This window comes from Drosophila biarmipes, chromosome 3R (genome assembly GCF_025231255.1).
Source record: "Drosophila biarmipes strain raj3 chromosome 3R, RU_DBia_V1.1, whole genome shotgun sequence".
NCBI classification, from domain to species: Eukaryota; Metazoa; Arthropoda; class Insecta; order Diptera; family Drosophilidae; genus Drosophila; species Drosophila biarmipes.
In genome coordinates, this window is record NC_066616.1 from 11623724 (window position 1) to 11635777 (window position 12054).

Sequence of the window (12054 nt, forward strand, 5' to 3'; positions counted from 1 at the left end):
ATTTTAAAATTGTACTATTATTATTTATTTTTTTGTTCAGCTTTTTTCAAACTAATTTTCCAAGAAATCGAAGCTTAATAACTTAACTAGTTTCTTCTTAAGAAGAAAAATAAAAACATTTTAAGTAGTATTTATGGCAAATTTCACTTCAGAAACAATGAAATACTTTCCCAAAAGTATAGCTTATACTTTTGTCAAATGTCGAGCAAGTTACAATTTAGGCTAGTTCACTCTCTTAATAGTTTGTCTATCGAATCAAGCTATTACCAAAAGGATAGAACCCTTTGATTACAGAAGGTCGCTTATAAATAATTCCATTGCCAAATACTCAATAATTTAACATCGTCGGGAGACTTTTGGAGACTTCGAAGTTCAGAACAAGTTCAAATTTAGAACATCGATTTTGTGTCAATGAACTGCTGATCCGAAAAACGTAAACCACCATCTACTTTTGACCACAACTGTGGATGGAAAAGGACGAGTGGTTTGTGGCAGCCACTTGCGTGACTGGGTATGCACCAATCCCAAGGCCCACATGCACTGATTAATTATTAAATCACATAAAGACGGGCTTAAGCAGGAGCCCAAAACATCTCCGAGGAAATCCACAGCGACAACAAATCGAAGGCAATTCACATACGAATTGAGGGCATAAATATTTCAAAAGTGCAACTGGTTCCGGCCACATTTCGATCGGATCTGCGTTTTAGTTTGAATCAATATAGGAACAAGCCAAAAAAAAAAAACTTAAAAAGGTAAGATTTAAGAAGTACAACAAACACATGTAAAATAATATTTTCTTTAAAAAAATGTGACATTTTAGTGTACATTTTGCAATGTATTAAAAATCTCATTTTACAAAAGAAAAAATCCTTGCTAGGTTGACTGTTAAAATTACGGCCTCCCTGAAAATTTCCTTTCTCAAAGGGAAACCCAAACCACTTAGCATATAAGAAATTCAACAAAAGTAAGTATAAAAACCCATGTGCGTATAAATCCAGGAGCAGGAGACTGCACATGGTCAGAGGGATGCGCTGGGCAAGGAGAAGGGGAGCTAAATCCCCTGAAACCCCCATTGCCCTTTATTACCGGCTGTGCTGTGTGCGCCACTGTGTTTGTGCAGCGGTTTCTGTGGCACACGCGTCGTATGATTTATTTAAAATAAAAAGGACATGTCCAACACCGCTGAAAGTAAAACACAGTGGCAAAGGCAACAAAGGAAGTAGGTCAGAATGCGAGCAAATGAGCAGATGCGCCGGGAGGACAAGCGATGTGAGGGGTTAAGACAAAGGGCGCAAGGGGTTAAGTCGCAGACAATTACTCTCATTGTTGCAACACTCAACCGCCAGGAGAAGGGGTCAAATTCTAATGCGATTTCTAGGAATGCTCGCAATTAGCTGTTTAATTAAGCCACCAATGTAATTTGATCAATAAACAAGTTAACGCTAAATTGAAAAGGGAATGTAAGCAATGTTTTGCTGTAAATCAACAAAAGGTTATCCAATTAAAGGCTAGGAAATTGCAAGCTACTAGTTATTTAATTAGTACTACTAATACAAATTAAATTCTTAATGAAAGATGTATTTGAGGTGCATACAAGAGCTATTAAAAAGTACCACAAATAAAAGGGACAAAAGACTTGTAATTACAAACAAATTACATGTTTTTTCGCGAATGCCCCTGGAAAAGGATAGCATTTAAATTTAAGTCCTTTGAAAAAATGTCCCATAAAATTAAAAGTGGACAACAATGCAAAATGGCTTTGTGACGACTGCCATTTTCCGGGAAATGTTTATGCATTAGGTTGGCGGAGAGGGCAGCCAGCCAACCAGTTAATGGTCCAGCTAACAACAAAAGCCAGACGAGCTGCATCTCCCGGTCCTCCGCCGCCGCGTCCAAGTCCGCAGGACATGTGCCACGGGCCAATCGATGGAACATAACCAAATCGCATTAATTACGCTCCAACAATTGTTGCGCCACAAAGCTTAAACGGCGATTAAGGGCAACTCGTTCAGTGGGATGGACGGCCAGCAAGGTCGTTTCTGGGGGGTTCCCTTTAATAGGGGGCTGAGATTGCCCCCTGCCGATTTGCTCCCCCGTGTTTGTTGACTGGTACGCCTCTGCCGGCGCTTAAACAATTTCCGGCATTGAAACCATTTGTTGCTACATGCAGCGTTTAATTAAATGAAGAGCCATCTGTGTGGGCCTGTGCATGCTCTACGGCCTAGCCCCACAGCCCGGAATCCCATTGACCACACAAGTGCACTGGGAAACCCAGAACATTTAAATATAAAATCTAAAAATATACCTACATTTATATAACCTTTTATCCCCCTGATATATAGAGGAAAAAAGGTTGGAAAACTGCTTAAATTTATAATAAAATTTGAAAGTTGCTCCTGCGAAATTCTCTCAGTGTTCCACACCCAAGACAGAGGCAGCTTGGAGTGCAACCGCCATTGATTTGTGTCTATATTTGCTCATTTCAGCTGCCGACCAGGCTACATTAGCATAATTATGACGCTGCCGGGGGGAAGTCTCCATCAGCCTCAAAGAAACTACGCGTCCGTGCTGTTTATTGGAGCGAGAAGTCGAGCGTGGGAGCAGCATCCCGCAGATTTACGCTATAATTTGTATTAAATTGAATGGGGTCAATGTTATGCAAAATTCACCTACGGCCAGCCGAAGGCGCAGCAGCGGAGGCCAAAGGATCTTTCTTTTATAAAAAACTACCAAAAGTAAAAAAAATTTTTAAGGTTTTAAAAAAACTTCAATTAACACTTTATTAAAGTAGTTTCACCTCGTATATATTGTATTTAATCTGTATTTTTTACCAACACAATCTCTGTGTTTTCTCTGCTAACCTGCTGCCTGTCTTATTGTGGCTGCTGTGGTTTTCAATTTACACACTTAAGCACATTTGTTTTACATATTAAGGAATTTAGCTAGTGCCATTGCAATAGTTACAAGTATGTAGACTGGATTTTCAGTTCCAGAGTGTGCAGGATTTTCATCAACGGGGAGAGAAATTCAAGAAACTATTGGTTTTGATAAAAATAAACATGTAAATTGAGCTGGAATATTCCATAGAAGAGTTCACATTGTTCAGAAGTCACAAAAACGGGTTTAAACTAAATTTATAATAAGTTAATTAAGATCTGCAGAATTTGTTGATTTTACCAAGACGTTTTCTGTGCATGCTCGGCTAACCAGCAGTCTATCTTATTGTGGCGGCTGTGGCTTTCAGTGTATACACTTGAAAACATTTATTTTTCTGATTTTAGAAGCCTTGAGATGATTTTAAGATCACTTTGAATAAATAAAACCGAAAGCTATATATATTTTAATTCAACCTAGTGTCTTATCTTAATAAGTTTTATATGGAGATTCGAAGCAACTATCCCCTTTAAGCCCCGAATTTCTTTCAGTGCACCAACACCGTAGCGAGTCATTAACGTGTGCAAATATTTGTATATGCAGAAATGTGTGGGCGTGTTTCACTTGGCTGGCGAGATTGGTGTGAAACTGCCGAAGCGTGGCCAGCTGCCATTTTTGGGCCCATTTCCAGTTGGCCAGAAGGTCAAAGGCAACTGCCTGCTCAGCACTCCTGCCGTTATGATTTGCCGCCTCTTGTGGCCAAGATGGATGTGTTTTAGTTAGTAGGTATGTAGTAGCACATATATGCGCTCCTAAAATTATTTGCCCTGCTTTTGGCGAGCAAATATTGAATTGAAGAAGCCACAAATGCACACGTCTTCGGCTTGTTTGAATTTCACCGGGCTGAAACGATGACAGATGGCACGAGGTTGGGTTCGGCTTAGTTTGGCATCTACTCAAAGTGCCCCATGTTATTTCTGATGAGGTTTGCATTAAATATGGGTCTTATAACAATAACCAGTGTTAACATAACCAGCTGGTGGTTGGAATGCTGCAAATATTGTTGGAAAAAATGAAATAGGAATCATCCTTTGGAGAAAATGTATGTACGTTTGTGAACAGGTATATTAGTTGTCTGAAAAAAAGAAATGCTGCTGTGGACAGGGCGAGGGAGATAGAGATATGCATGCAGCAAATCGACTGTTTGCCGGATGGCAAACTTTATTTTTAAGTAACTTTTTAATGAATGGTCCAACTTAAACAATTTTTTGTCATGCAGATGGGTATTAATAATTAGACAAAAATGCCATTAAAACTTTTGCGAAATAATAGTATTTTATTTTTTATTGCTCTGCAGTTGACTTTATTTTATATGACATTTCTTGTCAATAAATTCTTAGTTACATTCTCTAATAAACTGACATTTGTCTGTATTTCTCTAAAATCGAATAGTACTCTTTCCCATACTTGCTCCTCATCTATCATCTCCCCGATTTATCATCCGATAACGCTTAAGGTTATAATGACTGGATGTGCTACAGGCAGTCCCCAGTAGAGCCACCTCCCCCAGGACTCATTAGCAGTCACTCCTGGCACTTTGTCCTCTCGACTGCATCAAATTATTCCCAGGCAGCAATTTCGAGGCTATCCGCAGACTGATGTGTTTTTATATGGAGACAGGCATGCAAAGTTTTAGGCCTGACGGCATTGTCATTACCAGAAGGACTTGCCACGATACAATGAGTTTTCTTTTCTTTCTCCGTAATTTTTTCTGTAGCTTTCCCTGTTGTTTGTGGCCCAAAAAGTTGTTTGTAAAATTTCAATTTCGGTGTGTCGGTGTGCCAAAGCTGCACCCCTCGTCCTGCGGACTCATAAATCAAAATGTCTGCGCAAACAAAAGCCCCGAAAATGCCCCTAAAAAGAATTTGTTGGATACCCGGCCAAAATGTCAGAATGTCAGTCTAAAAGAGAGTCGCCACCATATGCGCTGGCTACAGTAAATCCATCAGATTCATCAGATCCATCAGAGCACAATCAATTAAATTCGCAGTACCCGGGCAACCAGTTGCACGCCAGGATATCCGAGCGATTAGGCAAACATAAAAGGAAGCCCCTGAAAATGGACCGCAAAGTGCATGCAAACCCTTTTAAAGTATAAATTTCACCGGAGATGAGCAGATGTAAAAATTCGTTGACTTGTTGGCTGGCTAAACAAATATGCACACAATTTAGGAGATTACTTGGGGATGCGGGTGGCATCAATCTTTGAATGTCACTGAGCACGACGGGTGGGGGAAATACTTCCCAATCTCCGTCTCCCTCCCAAAAAAAGCGGCACATTTAGGGGGATTTTTTCTAACTAACGAAGAGGGGGACTGAGTCGTCATAAATCCATGTCAGCTTAAAAAATACACACGCCAACCGTCGACAGCTCTTTAAAAAGTCGTTTAGCCCGCAAATAAATTTGCCAAACTGCAAATTTGATGAATGCTGGCGGTTTGGGGAAAAAAGCGAGGCAAAAACTAGTGAAAACAACAAGTTAGCAGATGCAAATGATCAAATTCAACATAGATGCATTCACAGAAGAATTTAATACATACAGTTTGCAAATAACTTTTTAAAAAGTACTGAAAAGGAGCCTTCCTGGCCAAAAATAGTTAAATTTGGCAGCGGATGACCCAATAAATTCCCTCATTTAGCGAGATGGTTACGTGCCACATGCGATTTGCATACGTGCGCACCTGAATATTTTATTATATTTGGTAATATTAAATATCAATTAGTAGGCAAACACGAAACGGCCATTCGATGCCAAATTGGCCACCATCATTACGGCCAAATGTGGCAATGAATTTATTTGCGCCGAACTAACACAAACCCACTTGCGGAAGGGAAAGGGGCCGCATTTATTGGGGCGGTGGAAGGACTTCTTCGTCCTTCTGGGACCTCGTCCATCTGGGACTGCCGATGACTCTCAGTCTGAGACTGGCTTTGTCATCTGCCCACCACGAGTGTGTGGGCCTGGTGCAATAAAAATGGAAATTCATTTCGCTGCCTCGGCAGAATGCTCACTTGAGTGGCGCGATGCCGCCAGCCACTAATGATTAAATCGATATCTGGCTATCTATATCTGGGCCTGCTCATCTGGGACGACGCACAGCTGTCAGATCCTATGGGCCTGTCATCCTTAAGGACCCCAGATGCGCTGTCGATTGATTGGGTCGCTCCGATTTCTTGCAGTGCAGAGGGGACAATAGCAGGGTCAAACGATCATAGATCATTTTGTAGTCTAACATTATCATGTGATCTAACATTATCATTGACCAATTGTGGCACAGAATCGTTAGAATTCAAAATGATAAATAGTTAATCCCATTTTGAAAACCATGAATAATAAATCATGGAAGTATACATTTTATAAGCCGATAATTATCCAACAACCAAACAAATTACTGATTATATTAAGCATTTTTGATACTCCTTACATTCAATATTTGGCAACTCAAGAAGAAATAAGTTAATATCACAATGCTGCTCGGCATTCTGCATTCACTCGATGAATTTTAAAGAGATTTTCAAATATAATGATATAAATATATAGCTATATTTATATCTTCATATATACATACATAAACTTACAAAAAATCAGTGGCCGTAAATTACACTAAATAATAAATACCTAGCCAAAAATCAATCAGCCAAAAAACACAGCCAAAAACATTACAAAGTTCCAGCAAGGCATTTACGCCAACGCATCAAGAATGTAAAATGCAAACATTTTTAAAATTTTAATGCAGGCCGCAAAGTGTTTAGCAGAACCCATTTTGCATTCCGAAATGTGAAAAATGTCACGTCAGCCGGGCGACAGTGTGACAATTTGATTATTTCATGTCACAGCGACACACACATTTTTCCCTTTTATGCATATTATATTACACAAACAAGGCCAGCAGAGAGAGCAGCCGCAACAAACAGAAACAAACAGCAGAAACAAACAGTTGACTGGGCTGGCTTTAAAAATTGTTTGCTTTGCGGCCGGAATCTCGATGGCAGCGTCGTTACATTTGCATGGCAGGCATCATCCGCCACGCGGCGTATGCGCAATTTTTGCCTGCTTAATGCACGACGGAGTCTAGAACAAGGCTGCCTGGCATAAATTTAAACACACTGGCAGGCATTCCTTTGATTTCGGCGTCTCCTGCATTTTCGAGCAAACACACACATATTCCAGAGGCGGAAATTAAAAAGATACGCCTTAAAAATACAAATACAGAAGTTTCGGCTGAACATCGTACATAAAGTTAACAGCATTTGCAACGCAAGTTATATAGACGCTGGTAAGAGTTTTATAATAACAACAAGTCGGAGCTTCCGTTTTAATCTAATTTAATGCTCTTTTTATTCACACCCCAGAACACCCAGCCGTAAACCCATGCGGTAGTTTATTTTTAAACTTTTAGTTTTACTCCGGCCAGGCCATAAAAGTTTCGCCTGCAGTATAGTTTGCACGTGTAATTAACACTAAAATAGATTTGCAAATGGAATCTGGATGGCAGGGGGAATATTTTTTCACTTTATGGTTGACTATCATGGTTCGCCAGAGTCTGTCAAACGATGGCGCCCTCCCCCGCCGGGATCTGGGGCGGGATGCGGTTCGCCATCCTGGCATCCAATGGCTTCGTTTTGAGCGAAAACAGGAGCCGCAGCGCGTCCCTTCCCCAGGTGGGAATTCATAAAAGCGAGTTCCTTTCCCCTGAAATGTGTATTCAGCTCCGCAGCTGGGAATGCGGTGGCAGGACCTCAACCAGAGCCAGATCCTGCGAAATTCATTTGTCTAGTGTGACTTCGTTTATAGGACCGCAGCGGAGTCTCTGTGCCCCAGTAATTAGGGCTTAATTAACGTGAAAATCGATTGCGCTGCAAATGAACTCTGCTCCACATATTTTTCGGGTGAGCATTTCTGGGCTCGGCCCGGTCTACTTTGCATGGGCGTGCCGAGGCAGGCAGATTAATCATTAGTAAGTGCAAATTGTAATTAAAATAAATCAGCCATTAAAGCACAAATGCCAACAAAGGCGGCCAGAACTCCTCAATTTCGACTGGCTCGGGGCGCTTGCTTTGTAGCTTTGCGTCTGGAAAAGTACACTTAATTGGCAAACTTGCCAATGATATTGGATAATTTCACTCCCAGTTTTCAATTAGACTCAATGCAGCAGAAATAATACCTTTGTCAGTCAATTACTCAGAGTTTGTCGAAATTCTCTGGAGCTGTGTGGTTTCTGTGGGCTAGTTTTTACGGACAAGTTCGTTTTTTAACACTCTGTTAGCCTGTCAACTGAACATTACACATTATAATTTCAGTAAATTTAATAATAATTTATATAGTCATAATAATATATAAATTATCGAAATGGACGCCATCAAATTTGAGATTTTTGTGTAAAAACCATGCTAAGAAATATGTTTCTAATCATTAAAATAACTCTTTTGTGACTGGTAAAACAATATTCAATGTATTCTTTTTGTAGGTTTGCATTTCAGCGTTATTTAATTCCCAGTAAAAACTCATTAGAGTTTCTTAATGTTAAGCAGAAAATATAAAAAGGAGTAAATATTCCAATCGAATTTCTAAGAATTATCCTTTCTGCGTCTAGTAGCAAGTAATTATTTAATAGACAGAGGAATGCTAAAGGGATTTCCAAAAAAATCATTAGACAGAAGTGCCCGGCCTGGGACAATGAAGAAATCAAATCGGCTGAATAATTCATGCAACACACGACGGCCCCTTGGAACCGATGAAGAAGCAAATTTAAAAGGCTCCCAACGCCGGCTAATAAAAGCTGCCTCAACAGCTGATGACTTTCCCAAGACACAGGAATTCCAACAAATCACACAGAGATTCCCAACTACAAGGATAGCTCACTTCGCTGGGTCCTCCTTTTTTGGGTTGAACAAGAAAAATGTCCTTTCCAACTTGCGGACATTTAAGACAGGGAATTAAGGCGGCCTCCATGAAGGTTTGAAAAAAAGAGAGTGATGAAGGCAAACTTTAAATTCAAAACTTTATGGCCGAACTTTTCAGCCTGCGAAGGGCACTGCACTTCGTCGAAAGTAAATAATGCAAATATCCGTAAACGAAGAGTAATATAAATAAAACAAACACAATGGGAACCATTTGCCGCAAGACTGAGTCGGGGAAAAATAACATGGGGCAGACAGCATCTGAAACTCATCAGGCGATTTTAATCAGAACAGGCAAACACACAGCAAAAAATGTATAAATGGGTGTGCAGTGGAAAAAATTATGGACTAGCTCCCAAGATATTTATCATCTTGGCAAAATGTTTATCTTAAGATTCACCGACTCATTCAGCACATTCACTTTTAAACATTATTATTACGCATCGAAGTGACAGATGTGTTTATTATTATTTTTACTAGTCACAGGCTCATGCTGGCACATTCGCTTTTTAAAAGGCAATGATTTTCCCAGGAGAATGTAAAAAATAGACATATGATCCATCATTTATGACCAAAGTTATAGAACACATTTTTTCGGTCTTTATTTTTGCATAAAAAAGGATCCCGGCATGGCACAAATGCAAATGGCAGGGACAAAAGGCAAGAAATGATTACGATTATGGTCGTAAATTCATATACCCGAGCCACATGAATATTAAGTGCGTGAAGGCAACAAACTTTTCCAATGAAAATGTGCAGACAATTAAAACTTTTCACTTGCCTCCTGCTACTGGCACGGCCCGTCTATAGGGTTTTCGCGTCGCGGCCCTGAAACTAACGCGCTAATTGTTTCCTAAGTGATGCCAAAGAAGGGAATTAACATATCAGCCGTGCGTGCGTATTAAGCGGCCAAGCGAAGCGAAAGGAGCAGGTCCTTCGAGCGGTTTTGGAGCGACTTTTCAGCGAACGAAACTCAAGAATGAAACTGAAATGCCGGCGCGTCTACTAACCGAGCCGAGGGAATTCGAGAGCCGAGCGCGTTGCGAGCGAACCGACCACGGCAAAGGACATCTGCGTTATGAGCGCACGGACTTTCAGGCCAGGACTCGCAGGAATGCCAGCCTCGCACAACACTCGGCCAGCCAGCCATTCGGCCATTCGGCCAGCTTCGGCTAACACACACCCGCAAACACTGCGAAAGCCGAGTGTGTGTTTGAGCGCGGCAACTGTTGCTCTTTTTTCAAGTTTATTGGCTCACAAGTGTCAAGGGAAGTACGTATTAATGGCAACGTGTTGCAAGGAGCAGTGGCAGCAACAGCCTGCGAAAGCGTAGTAGATTCCGCGGTCGGCAGTGCGTGAAATAGTAGTAGCCGTAGCGCTAATAAGGCAGTGGCTTAAAGTCGGGCCAGAGGGCAATCTAGATTTTAAAAAATATTTAAAAAACATTCCTTAGTAATTAAATAAAAATTACATTTTACAATTTTATTTTAGATATTACGGATCTTTATTTTATTGTTATTATTATCTTGGGCTAATCCTGTATAATTATGTTTTTCCTGTTATAATGGAATTCCTGCTTTTTTTTTTATAATTTTATATTAGATTATAAAGATCTCTACTTTATTTTTAAATTATCTATTAAATGATTTTAATGTTTTTGATAAGATAATCTTAATCCTTAAAATAAACAGTGCATTTTTCTATTAATTTTTCTATATTCCTCTTCTTTGAAGAAGAACTTAGTCTTCATTACATCCGCCCATCGAAGGCACACTTAATTTTAAGGACAGACTTCTACCTCAATGCTAGAGAGGAGCTATGTAACTTTCATCATCATAAGAATTTCAAGAATGATAAAAGTCCCCCATAACCTTTATAATCCTCGCAGGTATGCCATTTAATATTCCATTTCGGGTTCCGTCCCCCATCGAATCGTAAATCGATAAGCTACGGCCATCACCTCAAATATAATGGTTGGCGGGGCGAAATTACTTGTGAAATAGCACGGAGCGGCGATCAACAAGTCTGGCAACGCCACAGGTCCATATTGGCCATCCTTGCAGCACTCGGAGACCAAGGACCTCACCCACACACTCGCCAGCACCCACAAACCCGCAGCCAAATTCATGTATGCACGTGCTGGCGCCCACGACTGCGGCTTTTCGCTCAACTACAGCTGTCTGCTGTCTGTTGACCCACTGTGATTGGCCCTGGCAAGGGCGGGGGAGGTGGGCCGAGGTCTTAGGGGTGGCTGGTGAGCCGCGGGTGGCTCGTAAAATGCGAACAGATGAATTAAAGTAGCGCTCGGCCATGGGCCGCTAATAGGTGCAGATGCTTTTTCGCACTGAGCATGCAAATGGGAGGAACACAGAGGGAAATTTAAGGGTACTTCCAGGAGGGAAAGAAAGGGAGGTTTTACCGATCATTAACTCAGGAAAATATGATAGCTGAATGCTTTATAATCTTTTTAGGTCAAACAAAAACGTTTCTAGCCTTAAATTTTGGCAATGGAACCTCGTAACCACACTTAAATAAGATTTACTATAAGATTTTAAATCTTTATAGTATTTCATATATTCTTTCAAGGTCAAACAACATTTTTTCCGGCTAAGGATTTAAGGAATTGAAAACCGCAAACTATAAATTCTTTATAAGATTTAATATATATAGAAAACTTAAATTACATTTTTTTAGTCATGAACAAGACAAATGTGACAAAAACTATATAATTAGTGAATAAAAGTACCTTTGTTACTTATAAAAATATTTATAAACAAGAGAAAGAAAACTTTAAAAATTTCTAGATATTAATTTTTAAAAAGCAGCCTTTCAAAAAGGAACAAATAATATAAAAATATATAAATTATTTTTAAAATTAGTTTTATTCAGCTTTCAAGAAGTGCTACCCCTAACACTCATGTTCTCCTACTTATTTCCCAGTGTCCGATTGTCCATCCCCCGTTTGGAAGCTGGCAAAAACGTAGCACACTCCCGGGGGCACGGTGAGTCTGCTCGGGTTAACGTCTGTGGGCCTGCTTATTTCTGCGGGCCGCTTCCCCAGTGTGCGGTTTGGTTGCCAGCGCGCTTTGCAACTCAATAAGTTGTAATTTTCTCGGTGTTTTATAGACCAGGACAGCGGCAAACACAACAATGCCAGCGAGTGACAGCGAGTACGCGCGAATGCGCAACGGAAATTGAAGATGAAAGCCAGGCAGA